The 20,823-nt window shown below is 47.5% G+C and overlaps 5 non-coding genes across 5 annotated transcripts; all 5 read left to right on the forward strand.

Moving 5' to 3' along the window:
• Positions 1–546: 546 nt before the first annotated feature.
• TRNAL-CAG (transfer RNA leucine (anticodon CAG)) lies at positions 547–629 on the forward strand. Its single transcript has one exon. It is a non-coding gene; the product is annotated as a tRNA-Leu (tRNA).
• A 288-nt stretch (positions 630–917) lies between these two features.
• Positions 918–990, forward strand: TRNAT-UGU (transfer RNA threonine (anticodon UGU)). The gene has a single exon. It is a non-coding gene; the product is annotated as a tRNA-Thr (tRNA).
• Positions 991–2,059: 1,069 nt separating this feature from the next.
• On the forward strand, positions 2,060–2,142 carry TRNAL-CAG (transfer RNA leucine (anticodon CAG)). The gene has a single exon. It is a non-coding gene; the product is annotated as a tRNA-Leu (tRNA).
• Positions 2,143–3,886: 1,744 nt separating this feature from the next.
• Positions 3,887–3,969, forward strand: TRNAL-CAG (transfer RNA leucine (anticodon CAG)). Its single transcript has one exon. It is a non-coding gene; the product is annotated as a tRNA-Leu (tRNA).
• A 1,431-nt stretch (positions 3,970–5,400) lies between these two features.
• TRNAL-CAG (transfer RNA leucine (anticodon CAG)) lies at positions 5,401–5,483 on the forward strand. The gene has a single exon. It is a non-coding gene; the product is annotated as a tRNA-Leu (tRNA).
• Positions 5,484–20,823: the final 15,340 nt, after the last annotated feature.

A 20,823-nucleotide genomic window follows, 5' to 3' on the forward strand; every position in this document is an offset into this window, starting at 1 on the left:
TTCACAACATGCTGAAGATATTGCAATTCAGCCTTTGGAATGCCCATATGCGCCACTTATTAAACAAACCTCACTGTCCTGAAAATATCTATGGATTGACCTGTCCGGCACGGTGGTCTCAAGGCTACGTTCGGGTTGTACGCCTCTGTGGCGGCCAGTGTTTGGTTTCTGCTATCGGCGGTCATTTTTATTTGAAACGCTAAGTTTTGAACTGTGCGCATCAAGAGATGCCAGCTACCTCCTTGCTTATCTTTGTCTTTCATCAAGTGGATTTTGAAGAGGAAAACCGACTTTTCGTGCTCATTGCCTCTCAATTACTAATCTCATACAAAAAAAGACGCATTCATGTGTTTTCTTTCAAGACGTGCAAGAGAAAAATGCAGATCTTCTAAATTCTACACTATGGACTAAAAAGACATAGCTATTGGGCTGCCTTCCTTGTTAGTAGAGCTGAGGGACTAAAGTAGGATAAGACAGAAGTTCAATTTGTCACTCTCCAAGCTGTCTGCGATAGCCGGCGCTCACTTGCCGGTCAAGCACAAGCCAGTCAGGATGGCCGAGCGGTCTAAGGCGTTGCGTTCAGGTCGCAGTCTCCTCTGGAGGCGTGGGTTCGAATCCCACTTCTGACATTACTGCTTTATTTCTTGCTCAAAGCAACCGCGATCTATCGTTAGCTTGCTTGGTATCGCCAGCTACATTACAACTAATTGGATGACGATATATTGCTGCTGCTCTAGGTGTGTTCTCCAATTGTTTCTTTTCTCAGCAACATATTTCAGAGAAGCAAACTGGCTATGCCCTTCAAGAGAAATATTTTTTCTTCCTACCAGATTAATTAACCTTGGTTTTCCTTGCAAGTTGGATGACGACGTTCCACATGTGGGGTTTTGACACCCCCACAAAAAAGGTTGAATCAGGGCTCCATAGCTCAGGGGTTAGAGCACTGGTCTTGTAAACCAGGGGTCGTGAGTTCAAATCTCACTGGGTCCTCTTAGACTCCCACATCATACTCTTTCCAAGTCAATCACATTTTCTTTTAGCTTTCTACTTTTCCGTGGAAAACTGTGGATGTGCACAATGAAATACAGGGATCTATTTATTAACCAGTGAAAAGTGCTTTGTTCCATACATAACTACTCAATTTCTACCACAATTCTATTTTAATCTATTCTCCAAGTTACCTATATTCACAACATGTTGAAAACATTGCAATTCCACCATCAGGAGTATTAGCCATTCATTAAACAAACCTCACTGTCTTGGAAAAGTCTACGGATTGATTGAAAAAAAAAAACTTTTGTTAAAAGACACTTGCCACCTGCTAACCAATCTCACAGAGGAAGGAACACTTTCCATTTTTATTTTGGAAAATAGAACTCAAGCTTGAATGTTCCATGCATCTGATAATTACAGAGGTAACTTAGCCAGGAGTCAACGCATCACAAGTTGGAATGTTGGAATCAATCCACTGGGATACATTCTGTTGAATTTCAATTATCTCCTAGATACATATATTCACAACATGCTGAAGATATTGCAATTCAGCCTTTGGAATGCCCATATGCGCCACTTATTAAACAAACCTCACTGTCCTGAAAATATCTATGGATTGACCTGTCCGGCACGGTGGTCTCAAGGCTACATTCGGGTTGTACGCCTCTGTGGCGGCCAGTGTTTGGTTTCTGCTATCGGCGGTCATTTTTATTTGAAACGCTAAGTTTTGAACTGTGCGCATCAAGAGATGCCAGCTACCTCCTTGCTTATCTTTGTCTTTCATCAAGTGGATTTTGAAGAGGAAAACCGACTTTTCAGGCTCATTGCCTCTCAATTACTAATCTCATACAAAAAAGACGCATTCATGTGTTTTCTTTCAAGACGTGCAAGAGAAAAATGCAGATCTTCCAAATTCTACACTATGGACTAAAAAGACATAGCTATTGGGCTGCCTTCCTTGTTAGTAGAGCTGAGGGACTAAAGTAGGATATGACAGAAGTTCCATTTGTCGCTCTCCAAGCTGTCTGCGATAGCCGGCGCTCACTTGCCGGTCAAGCACAAGCCAGTCAGGATGGCCGAGCGGTCTAAGGCGCTGCGTTCAGGTCGCAGTCTCCTCTGGAGGCGTGGGTTCGAATCCCACTTCTGACATTACTGCTTTATTTCTTGCTCAAAGCAACCGCGATCTATCGTTAGCTTGCTTGGTATCGCCAGCTACATTACAACTAATTGGATGACGATATATTGCTGCTGCTCTAGGTGTGTTCTCCAATTGTTTCTTTTCTCAGCAACATATTTCAGAGAAGCAAACTGGCTATGCCCTTCAAGAGAAATATTTTTTCTTCCTACCAGATTAATTAACCTTGGTTTTCCTTGCAAGTTGGATGACGACGTTCCACATGTGGGGTTTTGACACCCCCACAAAGAAGGTTGAATCAGGGCTCCATAGCTCAGGGGTTAGAGCACTGGTCTTGAAAACTGTGGATGTGCACAATGAAATACAGGGATCTATTTATTAACCAGTGAAAAGTGTTTTGTTCCATACATAACTACTCAATTTCTACCACAATTCTATTTTAATCTATTCTCCAAGTTACCTATATTCACAACATGTTGAAAACATTGCAATTCCACCATCAGGAGTATTAGCCATTCATTAAACAAACCTCACTGTCTTGGAAAAGTCTACGGATTGATTGAAAAAAAAAAACTTTTGTTAAAAGACACTTGCCACCTGCTAACCAATCTCACAGAGGAAGGAACACTTTCCATTTTTATTTTGGAAAATAGAACTCAAGCTTGAATGTTCCATGCATCTGATAATTACAGAGGTAACTTAGCCAGGAGTCAACGCATCACAAGTTGGAATGTTGGAATCAATCCACTGGGATACATTCTGTTGAATTTCAATTATCTCCTAGATACATATATTCACAACATGCTGAAGATATTGCAATTCAGCCATTGGAATGCCCATATGCGCCACTTATTAAACAAACCTCACTGTCCTGAAAATATCTATGGATTGACCTGTCCGGCACGGTGGTCTCAAGGCTACGTTCGGGTTGTACGCCTCTGTGGCGGCCAGTGTTTGGTTTCTGCTATCGGCGGTCATTTTTATTTGAAACGCTAAGTTTTGAACTGTGCGCATCAAGAGATGCCAGCTACCTCCTTGCTTATCTTTGTCTTTCATCAAGTGGATTTTGAAGAGGAAAACCGACTTTTCGTGCTCATTGCCTCTCAATTACTAATCTCATACAAAAAAAGACGCATTCATGTGTTTTCTTTCAAGACGTGCAAGAGAAAAATGCAGATCTTCTAAATTCTACACTATGGACTAAAAAGACATAGCTATTGGGCTGCCTTCCTTGTTAGTAGAGCTGAGGGACTAAAGTAGGATAAGACAGAAGTTCAATTTGTCACTCTCCAAGCTGTCTGCGATAGCCGGCGCTCACTTGCCGGTCAAGCACAAGCCAGTCAGGATGGCCGAGCGGTCTGTGGCGGCCAGTGTTTGGTTTCTGCTATCGGCGGTCATTTTTATTTGAAACGCTAAGTTTTGAACTGTGCGCATCAAGAGATGCCAGCTACCTCCTTGCTTATCTTTGTCTTTCATCAAGTGGATTTTGAAGAGGAAAACCGACTTTTCAGGCTCATTGCCTCTCAATTACTAATCTCATACAAAAAAGACGCATTCATGTGTTTTCTTTCAAGACGTGCAAGAGAAAAATGCAGATCTTCTAAATTCTACACTATGGACTAAAAAGACATAGCTATTGGGCTGCCTTCCTTGTTAGTAGAGCTGAGGGACTAAAGTAGGATATGACAGAAGTTCCATTTGTCGCTCTCCAAGCTGTCTGCGATAGCCGGCGCTCACTTGCCGGTCAAGCACAAGCCAGTCAGGATGGCCGAGCGGTCTAAGGCGCTGCGTTCAGGTCGCAATCTCCTCTGGAGGCGTGGGTTCGAATCCCACTTCTGACATTACTGCTTTATTTCTTGCTCAAAGCAACCGCGATCTATCGTTAGCTTGCTTGGTATCGCCAGCTACATTACAACTAATTGGATGACGATATATTGCTGCTGCTCTAGGTGTGTTCTCCAATTGTTTCTTTTCTCAGCAACATATTTCAGAGAAGCAAACTGGCTATGTCCTTCAAGAGAAATATTTTTTCTTCCTACCAGATTAATTAACCTTGGTTTTCCTTGCAAGTTGGATGACGACGTTCCACATGTGGAGTTTTGACACCCCCCCAAAGAAGGTTGAAAAGGGCTCAATAGCTCAGGGGTTAGAGCACTGGTCTTGTTAAACCAGGGGTCGTGAGTTCAAATCTCACTGGGGCCTCTTAGACTCCCACATCACACTCTTTCCAAGTCAATCACATTTTCTTTTAGCTTTCTACTTTTCCGTGGAAAACTGTGGATGTGCACAATGAAATACAGGGATCTATTTATTAACCAGTGAAAAGTGCTTTGTTCCATACATAACTACTCAATTTCTACCACAATTCAATTTGAATCTATTCTCCAAGTTACCTATATTCACAACATGTTGAAAACATTGCAATTCCACCATCAGGAGTATTAGCCATTCATTAAACAAACCTCACTGTCTTGGAAAAGTCTACGGATTGATTGAAAAAAAAAAAACTTTTGTTAAAAGACACTTGCCACCTGCTAACCAATCTCACAGAGGAAGGAACACTTTCCATTTTTATTTTGGAAAATAGAACTCAAGCTTGAATGTTCCATGCATCTGATAATTACAGAGGTAACTTAGCCAGGAGTCAACGCATCACAAGTTGGAATGTTGGAATCAATCCACTGGGATACATTCTGTTGAATTTCAATTATCTCCTAGATACATATATTCACAACATGCTGAAGATATTGCAATTCAGCCTTTGGAATGCCCATATGCGCCACTTATTAAACAAACCTCACTGTCCTGAAAATATCTATGGATTGACCTGTCCGGCACGGTGGTCTCAAGGCTACGTTCGGGTTGTACGCCTCTGTGGCGGCCAGTGTTTGGTTTCTGCTATCGGCGGTCATTTTTATTTGAAACGCTAAGTTTTGAACTGTGCGCATCAAGAGATGCCAGCTACCTCCTTGCTTATCTTTGTCTTTCATCAAGTGGATTTTGAAGAGGAAAACCGACTTTTCGTGCTCATTGCCTCTCAATTACTAATCTCATACAAAAAAGACGCATTCATGTGTTTTCTTTCAAGACGTGCAAGAGAAAAATGCAGATCTTCTAAATTCTACACTATGGACTAAAAAGACATAGCTATTGGGCTGCCTTCCTTGTTAGTAGAGCTGAGGGACTAAAGTAGGATATGACAGAAGTTCCATTTGTCGCTCTCCAAGCTGTCTGCGATAGCCGGCGCTCACTTGCCGGTCAAGCACAAGCCAGTCAGGATGGCCGAGCGGTCTAAGGCGCTGCGTTCAGGTCGCAGTCTCCTCTGGAGGCGTGGGTTCGAATCCCACTTCTGACATTACTGCTTTATTTCTTGCTCAAAGCAACCGCGATCTATCGTTAGCTTGCTTGGTATCGCCAGCTACATTACAACTAATTGGATGACGATATATTGCTGCTGCTCTAGGTGTGTTCTCCAATTGTTTCTTTTCTCAGCAACATATTTCAGAGAAGCAAACTGGCTATGCCCTTCAAGAGAAATATTTTTTCTTCCTACCAGATTAATTAACCTTGGTTTTCCTTGCAAGTTGGATGACGACGTTCCACATGTGGGGTTTTGACACCCCCACAAAGAAGGTTGGATCAGGGCTACATAGCTCAGGGGTTAGAGCACTGGTCTTGTAAAACAGGGGTCGTGAGTTCAAATCTCACTGGGGCCTCTTAGACTCCCACATCACACTCTTACCAAGTCAATTACATTTTCTTTTAGCTTTCTACTTTTCCGTGGAAAACTGTGGATGTGCACAATGAAATACAGGGATCTATTTATTAACCAGTGAAAAGTGCTTTGTTCCATACATAACGACTCAATTTCTACCACAATTCTATTTTAATCTATTCTCCAAGTTACCTATATTCACAACATGTTGAAAACATTGCAATTCCACCATCAGGAGTATTAGCCATTCATTAAACAAACCTCACTGTCTTGGAAAAGTCTACGGATTGATTGAAAAAAAAAAAACTTTTGTTAAAAGACACTTGCCACCTGCTAACCAATCTCACAGAGGAAGGAACACTTTCCATTTTTATTTTGGAAAATAGAACTCAAGCTTGAATGTTCCATGCATCTGATAATTACAGAGGTAACTTAGCCAGGAGTCAACGCATCACAAGTTGGAATGTTGGAATCAATCCACTGGGATACATTCTGTTGAATTTCAATTATCTCCTAGATACATATATTCACAACATGCTGAAGATATTGCAATTCAGCCTTTGGAATGCCCATATGCGCCACTTATTAAACAAACCTCACTGTCCTGAAAATATCTATGGATTGACCTGTCCGGCACGGTGGTCTCAAGGCTACGTTCAGGTTGTACGCCTCTGTGGCGGCCAGTGTTTGGTTTCTGCAATCGGCGGTCATTTTTATTTGAAACGCTAAGTTTTGAACTGTGCGCATCAAGAGATGCCAGCTACCTCCTTGCTTATCTTTGTCTTTCATCAAGTGGATTTTGAAGAGGAAAACCGACTTTTCAGGCTCATTGCCTCTCAATTACTAATCTCATTCAAAAAAGACGCATTCATGTGTTTTCTTTCAAGACGTGCAAGAGAAAAATGCAGATCTTCTAAATTCTACACTATGGACTAAAAAGACATAGCTATTGGGCTGCCTTCCTTGTTAGTAGAGCTGAGGGACTAAAGTAGGATATGACAGAAGTTCCATTTGTCGCTCTCCAAGCTGTCTGCGATAGCCGGCGCTCACTTGCCGGTCAAGCACAAGCCAGTCAGGGTGGCCGAGCGGTCTAAGGCGCTGCGTTCAGGTCGCAGTCTCCTCTGTAGGCGTGGGTTCGAATCCCACTTTTGACATTACTGCTTTATTTCTTGCTCAAAGCAACCGCGATCTATCGTTAGCTTGCTTGGTATCGCCAGCTACATTACAACTAATTGGATGACGATATATTGCTGCTGCTCTAGGTGTGTTCTCCAATTGTTTCTTTTCTCAGCAACATATTTCAGAGAAGCAAACTGGCTATGTCCTTCAAGAGAAATATTTTTTCTTCCTACCAGATTAATTAACCTTGGTTTTCCTTGCAAGTTGGATGACGACGTTCCACATGTGGAGTTTTGACACCCCCCCCCCCCTAACAAGGTTGAATCAGGGCTCCATAGCTCAGGGGTTAGAGCACTGGTCTTGTAAACCAGGGGTCGTGAGTTCAAATCTCACTCAATCATCACACTCTTTCCAAGTCAATCACATTTTCTTTTAGCTTTCTACTTTTCCGTGGAAAACTGTGGATGTGCACAATGAAATACATGGATCTATTTATTAACCAGTGAAAAGTGCTTTGTTCCATACATAACTACTCAATTTCTACCACAATTCTATTTTAATCTATTCTCCAAGTTACCTATTTTCACAACATGTTGAAAACATTGCAATTCCACCATCAGGAGTATTAGCCATTCATTAAACAAACCTCACTGTCTTGGAAAAGTCTACGGATTGATTGAAAAAAAAAACTTTTGGGGGGCGTGGCTTGACTGCACATGGAGTAAGTCGCACGCTGCACTAGCTCCCGGGCCCCGATCCGCTTAAGCCCAGACCCTGAGCGAATTTTGCGGTCCACATGGGGAAAACTAAACGGACAACGACCCCGAGACCTCCTCCCACACCCCACACCAACCTTAAACCCGGTCCGATGGACGAATTTCTGTCCACACCTCAGCACCTCAGAGACTCACGAGGCGCGGACAAGATGGCGCCCACCTCCCCGAGCACCAGCAGCATAGCGGGCTCCGCGAGTGACACACCCGGCACAGCTGCGCTGTCACAAATGTCGCTGGATATAGCGGCTATATCGGCCAACATGCTCACACGAGGTGACAAGACGGCCCTGGTTGCGGAGCTGCGTACCGTCATCCGGGAAGAAATAGCCGCAGTGCGCAGGGACCTGACGGCCCTGGAGCAGAGGGTGGACGACCTGGAAGAGACTCGCCTTCAAACCACGCACCACCAGCAGGCCACAGACCTAGCTACAGCGAGGCAGGGGAATATACTCCTTGAGATGCGTAGACAGGTCGAGGACCTAGACAACAGAGGCCGCCGCAAAACAACATACGAGTACGGGGCCTCCCGGAAGCCGACAATGAGTCCCCACGGGAACTGCTGGCAGGCCTCTTCTTGCACCTGCTGGGAAACGACGCACCTCCTGATATATCCATGGAACGCGCACATAGAGCGCTCCGAGGCCCTAGAAGAGATGGCCAGCCCAGGGACCTGATTTGCTGCCTCACATCGTTCCAACTCAAGGGCGCCATAATGAGAGCGGCCAGGACCCGACGCACGATCACATATATGGACTCCCAGGTCATGCTATTCCAAGACCTGTCGCCTCTCACGCTGGATGCCCGCCGAGCGCTGAAACCGCTCACAAACATGCTAACGGAGAAGCGGATTCCCTATAAATGGGGCTTCCCATTCAGCCTACAAGCCAAGATCGAGAACCGTTGGCACACGCTGCGCTGGCCCAACGATGTCACCAGATTCCTCCAGTCCGCTGGATTGCCACATGTCCACGTTCCTAACTGGATTCTTGAGTATCCGCCCGCACGTCCTACTGGACCCCACCCAGCGGCCGAGAACCTGTCGGGCGAGCATGTTGCCCCCCCTCCGCAACGTCGAGGAGGCCCTGTCGGCCCAGAAGAATAAAGCCTGGTGACACCACTGCTGACCATCTTTGCCTGTAACCATGGACCGCACCCTACGCTACCTAGCCTCTATAAAGGTACCTCACCTGACCCCCTGACTTCGACGCTTGCCGACCTCATCCTGTACGGGGTGGACACTGTGAAGTTGGGCTGCAGGTTAGTGGGACATTATCGCAGGTTCATTGCGGGGCTTAAGACTTGGAGTTGTACCTTGGGTGGGGGGTTTGGGGGTCACGGACCGTGCCGGGTGGGCTGTGATGTGATGGACTGTTTGGGAGGTGGGCTTGGGCTGCTCAACCTCACGTAGTGCTGGCACATAGTCATACCCGGGCCTAGAAGGTTGGCACACACAGGGGTCAGGGTATTGGGGTACGACTCCCCCCGTATAATGCTTTTTGCCTATATCCTTTGTTTTCTACTTTGTTTTCTACAGCATGCTTAAATTGTTTCACGTCAACGCCCCTGGCGCATACCCCGTAGTTAACAGTAAATAACGTGCCGCCTCACTGGTTCATATGTCTTATATTGCATTGCACTGTATTCCACATGTTGACCCACCCCATTGCTTCACGTCGTAGGGACACCGTGGTGAACCGCCCGCGGCACTTAATACCCTAGTACCAGCCGCCCATCTAACATGGATTAAGCGGTAAACATAGGTGTTGAACCACACTGCCCGATGTAGGTTATGTTATACTATACTTAAATTGTCGACCACTTCCATTGCCCCCTGTCACAGGTTCCCCCGAGAGGCTTAAGTAATTGGTTTGTTGTTCTTGTATACCTAACTGTTTGAGATGCTTTATTTCGAATGTGTTTTGTTGAAAACGTACATTTCAATGTTGGCATAGATGCCGTAGCGTTCTCCATGGCATACGTTGTTTTCGCCTATGCCTACTACGCCATCACCCCCTACTGCGCTACCGCATGGCCACACCCTGTATAGTAGGATAGCTCACACGTGGGCCAGGATAACGGGTGCTGATCTCCCTTACGTAACAGGTACACTATCGCCATTCTTTTGCTCTCTATACATAGCCAACACGCCTAAATTATACCAAAGGTGTCACCTCCGGCGTGGGTTCATACGCTACTGTGGTTAGTACTGCACTGCTCTCGCTTATTACTCTGTTACATGCTATATTGCTCGGTGCCACACATGGCGACCCCCTTACTGCCACACCCCACCTAGGCACCCTGTACACACATGCCGCGCCCCATTCCCAGGTTTCCGCTATGCCTCAGGCGCGCGCAGCAAGGCCCTTGTGGGAAGCATGGCACACCGCCTGTTATAGGTATTGTAGGCCAGCACTTATACAGTTGTTCTTTGTAATACTAGTACCATACGCACACCCGAGGGATCCATGCCCTGTGCTTGTTATATTTGTGTATAAAATAGTTTGTGGTATCCCGAATTCTGATATAGTTTTGCTGATGACTTGGGCTGCAACGCTGAAGCTAAGAATATAATGTTCTGTTGACATGTGTTGTTTTGAAATGTGTTGTATTACAATGTGTTGTATTAACCATATTTTTGAAAGACAGACGGCTCTGACTACCACTCCTCACAGGCCTGCCCTGGGGGCCCGCCCCCCCCCCACCCCCACCCTGCCTTCCCCCTCCGTCCGCCTACTCGAGAGGGACTCAAATCCACGGTGCTGACAGATGCCCCTACGCTACCAACGGACTCGACACCCCCCCTCCTCCTCCCTCCTCCCCCGGACATGCAGGGACCTAGACAGCCATCTCTCGCGGCGGATCGGGAGCCGAGGGACATGGGTGCCGATTACATCCCCTCACGTGACACAGACTTCGTGGGTGGCCTTCCCCGCACCTCACGCAACTGACCTTCCTTGTATATAGGACCGGAGTTCGACGAGACTTCCCAGACCCACAGTCTCCCGAACGCTGTCAACCGGTCTAGGTTCACACGTTGCATTGACTCCTCCCCCCCCTTACTGCATGACGAACCCCCCCCACCAGGCGTCCGTTGTGCGGGGGCCGGAGCGGGGTTCGGCCCGGCCCTGCCTAAATACTGGTCCAATAATACTGGGGGCCTCAACCAGCCAGAGAAACGTTCGCACCTGCTCCGCCGTCTTTGGGCGGATAGGGTGTCCGTGGCGTTCCTGCAGGAGACGCACTTCCGGGGCCCAAATGCTCCCAAACTGGAAAACAAACGTTTCCCCCTGGCTTACTATGCCAACCACCCTGATTCTAAGAGAGCAGGCGTAGCAATACTGTTCGCACACAACACACCCTTCTGCCACACAGAGACCCAAAAAGATCCGGGAGGTAGGTACATTTTTGTCAAGGGTAAGATAGCTGATCACACGTACACATTTGCATGCTTATACTCTCCTAACCGCGGCCAACACACCTTTCTTTCCCGCACCCTAAACAGACTGAACAAGTTCAGGGAGGGACTTCTTCTAGTAGCAGGTGACCTGAACATGCCACTTGACCCACTCCTGGACACGTCACGTGGAACTTGCACGCACCCGCCGCACTGCTTGCGGACGGCCACTAGGGCACTAACTAACTTAGGACTAGTTGACTGCTGGAGAACCGCACACCCTGATGACAGAGACTACACACACTTTTCACACGTCCACCGCCACTATAGTCGTATTGATTACATATTCATGCCCCGGGAATACCTCTCCCTCCTACACGACGCGCACATTGGAATCATGACCCACTCGGACCACGCCCCGGTTACAGTCCGCACAAGCTCCCCACTTTACAAACCAAAGGACAGGCAATGGAAACTGAACGTATCCTTGTTGACTGACCCGGTCACCCGCGCATCCACACATCAGACGCTCACACAATACTTCGACACTAACGACAACCCGGACACGCCACCCCTGACGGTCTGGGAGGCACACAAATGTGTTGTGAGGGGCCACTACATCGCCATTTGCACTCAGCGAAAGAGAGACAGACTCAGGCACTTCACCGACCTCACCACCAAGGTTACTGACTTGGAGAACACGCACAAACAGACACTGGACGACGACACCTACCTACAACTGACCGAAGCTAGGAGGGAACTTAGAGATCACCTCTCTCAGGGACTGCTGCACACACTGTCGAAATCAGCCAGATACTTTTATGAACACTCTAACAAGAGTGGTCGACTTTTAGCACAGATGCTCCAGACAAAGAGACGGACACAGCATATTCATAAAATAAACACACCCAGCCAACGTAACACGCGACTCCCAGGAGACATTCTTGAAGCCTTTCTGTCACGACTAGTAATGTGGTCCAGCACGCAGAAACTATGTAAACATATACATAAGTAAGAAACGGAAAAATAATAGGAAAGAGCGTAAACCGGTCCTTAGAATGGCCGGACTAATACGCTAGAGACAGAGAATGGTCAAAGGGAAAGCCGAGGTCAAGGAAGCCAGAAAATACTCAATACCGATTAAACAAGCCAAGTCAGGGAAACCAGAGATCAGAATAACCAGGGAAACGCCAAGGATCAGGATACCAGGAAATCAGAAACACGAGAATAGCACTTTCAGGAAACCAGGAAACTGAAACCACGACATGGCAAAGTAATGGGGAAAGCTAGGGGTTTAAATACCCCTCTCTAGGCTATGATTGGTCAGAGGGCGACCTCTGACCCCAAAACGTGCGTGTGCGTTGACGTCGTGACGTCACGCACACGTTGGTATAATTCTCGGGGGCGGGGCTGGTAATAGACGCGACCACGCGGTCGGCGCCATCTTGGATCCGGGCGCGATGCCCGGAAGAACTATGTGCGCGGTTCCCGGCTCGCCGACGAGCAGGTAAGCTCGTGTAGTCGGAGCGGTCGTGCCGGTCGGGCACGACCGTGAGGCTCGGCGGGCCGGCGACCGCAACAGTAACCCCCACTCGAAGACCGCGCACCGGGCGGGAAGGACCCGGCTTAAGAGGAAAGCGGTTGTGAAACGACCGGATAAGACGGGGCGCATGGACCCGGTCAGCAGGAACCCAACAACGTTCCTCGGGACCATAACCCTTCCAGTCAACGAGATAGGACAAGACACCTCTGGATAATTTGGAGTCCATGATAGAATGGACTTCGTATTCTTCTTGATCACCCACTACCAAGGGCGGAGGAGGAGTGGATACCCTAGTGTAGCGATTGCAAGTAAGGGGCTTGAGAAGAGACACATGGAAAGTATTCGCTATTCTCATATGAGCCGGTAGTGCCAAAGAATAGGTCACTGGATTAATACGTTGGGTAACTCGAAAGGGACCAATGTACCGAGGGGCAAATTTCATGGATGGGACCTTAAGCTTGATATGTCTCGTGGAGAGCCACACCCTGTCACCTGGAAGATAGACAGGATTAGCGCCCCGTTTCTTGTCAGCTTGGACCTTTGCTCGGAATGAGGCTTTTTGCAGAGCTGAATGGACGGCATCCCAGGTATCATGAATCGATTCTAAACGGGTGTCCAAAGCGGGGATTTCTGTGTCTGAGAATGCAGAAGGTAAAACAGCGGGGTGATAACCCTGATTAACAAAGAATGGACTGTGATTAGAAGATTCATGAGTGGCGTTGTTTCTGGCGAACTCAGCCATGGGTAAGAGCTCATACCAGTTAGATTGATTGGCATTTATAAAGCAACGTAAATAGGCTTCTAAAGACTGATTCGCCCTCTCTGCTGCTCCATTTGTTTGAGGGTGATATGCTGATGAAAAGGAGAGTTCGATGCCCAATTGTTTGCAAAAGGAACGCCAAAACCTAGAAACAAACTGGGTACCTCTGTCAGATACTATGTTTTTGGGTACACCGTGCAACCGAAAGATCTCTCTCAAGAATATTTGAACAAGATCTTGAGCAGATGGTAATTTCTTAAGTGGGACGAAATGTGCCATCTTCGTGAATCTATCAATAACCATAAGGACTGTATTAAACCCGCTTGAACTGGGTAGATCCACAATGAAATCCATGGCCAAGTGGGTCCAGGGAGCACTAGGTATGGGCAGTGGTTGTAACAGTCCAGGAGGTGACCTAGGAGGAACTTTAGAAACTGCACATATTTGACATGCCCCAACATAATCTTTGATGTCGTTTCTGAGAGCAGGCCACCAAAATCTCCTGGAGACGGCTGAGAGAGTTTTATGGACTCCAGGATGGCCCGCTGTGAGGTTGTCATGGAACAAATCTAGTATCTTCTTTTGAAACTGAGGTGACACATACAGTTTGTCCGGAGGTTTTCCCACAGGTGCCTGAGTTTGATCTGCTATTATGGCACAGAAGAGTGGAGAAGACACTTCGGAAACAGTAGTGGCAATGAGGCATTCAGGAGGTACAATAGGATATATCTCCTGTTCTGGTACTTCATCTGTCTCAAACTGCCGAGAAAGTGCATCTGCCTTGATGTTTTTAGTACCAGGCCGGTACGTAATTACGAAATTGAATCGGGAGAGGAACAATGACCACCTAGCCTGACGAGAGGACAGTCTCTTAGCGTCCCCAATATAAGCCAAATTCTTATGATCAGTAAAGATCAAAAGTGGCTCTTTGGAACCTTCTAAGAGATGCCTCCATTCCTTAAGGGCAAGTACAATGGCCAAAAGTTCCCTATTCCCTATGTCGTAATTCCTCTCTGCAGGTGTGAGTTTGCGAGAGTAAAATCCACAGGGATGTAAAGGCGTATCAGGACTTTCTCTTTGAGACAGAATGGCTCCGACTCCTGTTTCTGATGCATCCACCTCTAGGATAAATGGTTTGGATGGATCAGGATGGGTCAGGACAGGTGCTGAGGAAAATAAAAATTTTAATTGTTCAAATGCCTCTCTTGCTTCTTTGGGCCAAGATATACAATTTGTTCCTTTTTTTGTTAAATTGGTTATAGGGGAAATCACGGAGGAAAATCCCCTTATGAATTTGCGGTAGTAATTCGCAAAACCTATAAAGCGTTGAGTAGCTTTAAGGCCCTTGGGTAATGGCCACTGTAAGACTGCCTCCAGTTTACGAGGATCCATCTGGAAACCAGACGGAGATATAACGTATCCAAGGAATTGTATCTCCGTTTGGTCAAACTGGCATTTCTCCAGTTTACAGTAAAGGCTGTTTTGTAACAGGGTTTTCAGTACAATTCTCACATGTTCGTGATGTGTCTCTAGGTCTGGGGAATAGATGAGAATGTCGTCCAAATACACTAGAACGAACATGTGAAGGTACTCTCTTAGGACATCGTTAATAAAATCCTGGAATACCGCTGGAGCGTTACATAAACCAAACGGCATAACCAGGTATTCGTAATGTCCCATTCTGGTGTTAAATGCGGTCTTCCATTCGTGACCGTCCTTAATCCTGACTAGATTGTATGCACTTCGGAGATCGAGCTTGGTAAAGACTCGAGCTCCCTTCAATCTGTCAAATAGCTCTGATATAAGGGGAATAGGGTAGGCGTTTTTGATGGTAATCCTATTCAACCCCCTATAATCAATACAAGGGCGTAGGTCTCCTTCTTTTTTAGAGACAAAAAAGAAGCCAGCCCCGGCTGGTGAGGAGGACCTACGGATATGACCCTTTCTGAGAGCCTCCTTAATGTATTCCTCTAAACAAAGATTTTCCTGGGGGGACAAGGCATAGATTCCTCCCTTGGGAGGCATAGTCCCTGGTAATAAATTTATAGTACAGTCATAAGGTCTATGAGGAGGTAACCCTTCTGACTGGACCTTGTTAAATACCTCTTTCAAATCCATATACTGTTGTGGAATTTGTGTGGTCAAAGGAGGTGTAACAGGAACATTAATGGTGCCAATAGGTTGTGGGATTTGTTTAAAGCAGACACCTTTGCATCTCTCACCCCAACTCACAATCTCTCCTTCAATCCAATCCAAACGTGGATTGTGTTTAAGGAGCCAAGGGAAACCGAGTATTATCGGAACTGTAGGTGAAGAGATAATTTGAAAGGTCATTTCTTCAGAATGGAGAACACCCACTGAAACAGTGATTGGCAGAGTTTCGTGTGTGATGAAAGGCTGGGTAAGAGGCCTCCCATCAATGGCCTCGACTGCTATAGGTTTTTCTTTATGTCTTAAGGGCAGGAGATGTTTTGCAGAGAATTCTTTGTCTAGGAAATTCTCCGCTGCCCCAGAGTCAATCATAGCCTCACATTGAACAGTAGTGTTCTCGAAAGATAAGGTTACTCTGATAAGGAAACGGTTCTTAGTCAATTTAGGGGACATATACATCACACCTAAGGTCGGTCCCCGTACGTGCCTTAGGTGTGCAAGTTTTCCGGCCGAACCGGGCATGATGACCTTAGATGCCCCTTCTTGCCACAATACATACATAACCCCTCGTTACGTCTGTGTTGTCTCTCTGCCTCAGTGAGTTTAGCACTACCCAATTGCATGGGTTCAGGTTCAGGAAGAGGCGTTTGGCTACTCACCACTGGGTTAGAGAAACGAGGAGCTATGGACAAATTAGAGCGTCTGTTACGTTGTTTGTTTTTCTCTCTCTCTCTGAGCCGGTTGTCAATGTCTATCATGTAAGCAATAAACTCATTAAGACTAACCGGAAGGTCTCTAGCTGCAGTCTCATCGTGTATATTCTCAGCTAAACCTTCAGAGAAAGCAGCCACCAGACCGCTATTGGTCCAATCAACCTCAGACGCTAATGTCCTGAACTCTATAGCATAATCGGCTACAGAACGAGTGCCTTGCTTGATTCGCATAAGGGCTTTGGCAGCGTTCTTCTCCCTGCCTTTAGGTTCAAATGTAGCTTTAAAGGCCGTAAGAAAAGTATTGTAATCACGGGCTACTGCGTCACCACTTTCCCATAAGGGGTTAGCCCAGGTTAAAGCTTTTCCAGTTAATTGGTTCATCAGATAGCCTATTTTTGATCTATCTGTTGGGAATGAACCGGGAGAGGCCTCAAAGTGGTATTCAATTTGGTTTAAGAAACCTCTGAATTCCTTAGAATCACCTCCATAGCGAGGGGGCGGTGACAAGGTTATGGACGGTGGTTTATGTGGTACGGGAACCACTACAGGTGGCGGAACCACAGGTGGTACCGGAGGGACCTCTAAATAGGCAGTCCTCTGGAGCAAGGTCTGAAATGCCTGGGCAAATTGGTCTAACCTGTGGTCCATATCCTCCACCCTACTCTCACATGCGATCATATGCTTGCATAGTTCTGCAGGATCCATGGCCATGTCGTAATGTCACGACTAGTAATGTGGTCCAGCACGCAGAAACTATGTAAACATATACATAAGTAAGAAACGGAAAAATAATAGGAAAGAGCGTAAACCGGTCCTTAGAATGGCCGGACTAATACGCTAGAGACAGAGAATGGTCAAAGGGAAAGCCGAGGTCAAGGAAGCCAGAAAATACTCAATACCGATTAAACAAGCCAAGTCAGGGAAACCAGAGATCAGAATAACCAGGGAAACGCCAAGGATCAGGATACCAGGAAATCAGAAACACGAGAATAGCACTTTCAGGAAACCAGGAAACTGAAACCACGACATGGCAAAGTAATGGGGAAAGCTAGGGGTTTAAATACCCCTCTCTAGGCTATGATTGGTCAGAGGGCGACCTCTGACCCCAAAACGTGCGTGTGCGTTGACGTCGTGACGTCACGCACACGTTGGTATAATTCTCGGGGGCGGGGCTGGTAATAGACGCGACCACGCGGTCGGCGCCATCTTGGATCCGGGCGCGATGCCCGGAAGAACTATGTGCGCGGTTCCCGGCTCGCCGACGAGCAGGTAAGCTCGTGTAGTCGGAGCGGTCGTGCCGGTCGGGCACGACCGTGAGGCTCGGCGGGCCGGCGACCGCAACACTTTCAGACCTACTACGCAGACTTATACAACCAGACACAGGCCGCACATGGGCATACGTCTCAGACACACCAACGACAAATCACCGATTACCTCTCCCAGCACATAGCCAAAACACTTACCCAGGAACAATCGGAGGACCTGGAACTACCCCTGACACTTGACGAACTTAAAGGTGCTCTAAAGTGCATGAAACCTCATAAGGCGCCGGGCCCAGACGGACTACCGGTCTCATACCTTCGCACATTTAGTGACACACTCTTGCCTAAACTTCTCTCAGGTTTGAATTCGATTCGCGAAGGAGGGCAGTTCCCGACAGATACACTAGCCGCCACCATCACAATAATCCCCAAGGAAGGTAAAGACCCGTCTAATTGCTCGAGTTACCGCCCGATCTCGCTCCTAAGCTCTTTGCTAAAGCACTAGCACTGAGGATCTCCCCGATCCTCCCGGACCTGATTCACCCAGACCAGGTCGGGTTTATCCCGGGCAGGGAGGCCCGTGACGACACGATCCGGGCTCTTAACATCATACATACTGCAAAATCCGAGAAACGCGAGGTTGTCCTGTTATCGACGGACGCCGAAAAGGCGTTCGACCGGGTGGATTGGTCATACCTCGCGTCCACTCTCCACCACTTCAGATTTGGCCCGCAGCTGTGCAATTGGGTGGCGGCTTTGTATACGACCCCGACAGCGCGTATTCGCGTCAATGGTACATTAACGAAACCTTTCCCCATCAGCAATGGCACGCGACAAGGTTGTCCCGTGTCCCCCCTCCTGTTTGCCCTCTCTCTAGAACCATTCCTGGAGGCGGTCAGACGGGATGGGGGCATTACGGGGGTGACTCTGGAAGCAGAGGTACACAAACTTGCCGCCTATGCTGATGACATGCTGTTCTTCCTGGAACAACCCTTAATCTCTATCCCTAACCTCCTAAAAGCGTTCTGCGATTTTCATCGAGTCTCCAATCTGAAATTGAATATGACCAAATCAGAGGCCATGCCTCTACTCGATAACACCGAGCTGGTTGATCGGCTGAGCTCGGAGTTCGCCTTCTCTTGGCGACCGGATAGACTGCGGTACCTGGGCACTTGGCTACCGAGAGATCTCACACAACTCTACCCGATTAACTTTCCCCCCCTACTCGCGAATATCCAAAAGGACCTCCTACGTTGGTCCCCAATGTACCTCACCTGGTTCGGCCGCATACAAGCCCTGAAAATGAATGTCCTCCCCAGACTATTATACCTATTCACGACATTACCTGTCGCGATTCCGCAATCGTTTTTCTGTACACTGGCCAGAGACATCCGTAACTTTGTATGGAACCGCTCCGCTTCCCGCATTCGCAGAGCCACCCTGGAATGCCCAAAGTCAGCAGGGGGAGCCGGACTACCTTCCGTGCAATGATACTACCAGGCCACACATCTACAAAGGGTGGTGGACTGGCACGCGAACACAGGTGCCAGGAGATGGGAGTCCATGGAGGTACAGCAGTCCCGTGGTACGATCCCTGCTAGACTCTGGCTTGGCTCCCTTACATATTCAGAGCTTCGACTCCAAAATCCCCTCATAGACGCCACCCTTACTACGCTTCACGCGCAGGCTCACCACATCACCTAATCCGCTCACCCCGATCACACATAACCCGACTCTCGCGGACGGTCTCGCCCCCGCGGCAATGCGTAATTTTCTCCAGAAGGACTGGCTCTACCTGCATCAGTGGATTGCAGACGGAGCCCTTAAACCATTACCCGATGTCATATCGACCCAGCAACCGACCCTGATGGACGCGTTCCACTATCACCAGGTGAGGACATACTACACAAATCTTCAGGGCAAAGACCACATTCACAGACAACTGACTGACTTCGAACAACTTTGCACTGACAGAAAGCATTTGGATCACGCTATATCCCACCTCTATGTACGCCTACGGACACCGGACAATGAGTGCACACTAGGGTTCACGGACAAGTGGGAGCGGGAGACGGGCACGCGCTTGACTGCCCAGGAGTGGGGCAAAATCTTTCTCCTAACCCACAAATGCTCCATTAGCTCCAAATACCAGGAGATGAGCTACAAATTACTCACGCAATGGTATAGAACCCCGGAAGTGCTCAGACACATGCACGGTGCAACCTCTGCTGGAGATGCCACTCCGCCCTAGGCACCACCCTTCATATTTGGTGGTCTTGCCCACGCATAGCTCCATACTGGCGCATGATATGTGACAAAATCAAGGAAATCACAGACACAGACCTCCCATTATTGCCACTGACGATGCTCCTTCACCACACATCCATGCCCATTCAACAGTACAAAAAATCTCTCACGATACACCTGCTCTCTGCTGCGAAAAGCCTCATCCCGCTGCTCTGGAAAAGCCAGGCGGTACCCACTTACAAGCAATGGGTTGACAAGGTTGTGGAGATCCGTGGGATGGAAATGCTAACTGCGTCCCTGCGGGAGCGCTCGGACAAATGCGCCCTCCAATGGTACCCCTGGACGTCCTACACCGCACGGGGATGGGCCTGACCCCGTATTCCTGGCCCCCCGGGGGACGCCTGATACCCTTACCTGCTACCCCGACCCCTATCCCTATGACGAAGGGAAGTTCCCAGACCCAGCCACCCCCTTCAATACCCAACCTTTGACTTACCTGACAGCTATGGACGTGCCTGTAATACATTTTACACCCGAGGAAAGTGCCCCACATCGCCAACCACAACCCGCCTAGGCGGACACGCTGTACATTGATTGTGACAATGTCATTGGTGAAACATTATACTCAACTATGTATTAATGCTGGGCTTGATGTACTGAGCCGATGTATGTCATTCTTTGCAATTTGATGTTTGTCTCCCCCGCCCCTCCCCTCCCTTTCCTTTTTTCTGTATCCTTCCCTTACTTGAAAAATCTTTCATAAATAAATTAAAAAAAAAAAAAAAAAACTTTTGTTAAAAGACACTTGCCACCTGCTAACCAATCTCACAGAGGAAGGAACACTTTCCATTTTTATTTTGGAAAATAGAACTCAAGCTTGAATGTTCCATGCATCTGATAATTACAGAGGTAACTTAGCCAGGAGTCAACGCATCACAAGTTGGAATGTTGGAATCAATCCACTGGGATACATTCTGTTGAATTTCGATTATCTCCTAGATACATATATTCACAA

Source organism: Pelobates fuscus, chromosome 12 (assembly GCF_036172605.1).
Source record: "Pelobates fuscus isolate aPelFus1 chromosome 12, aPelFus1.pri, whole genome shotgun sequence".
Classification (NCBI taxonomy): domain Eukaryota; kingdom Metazoa; phylum Chordata; class Amphibia; order Anura; family Pelobatidae; genus Pelobates; species Pelobates fuscus.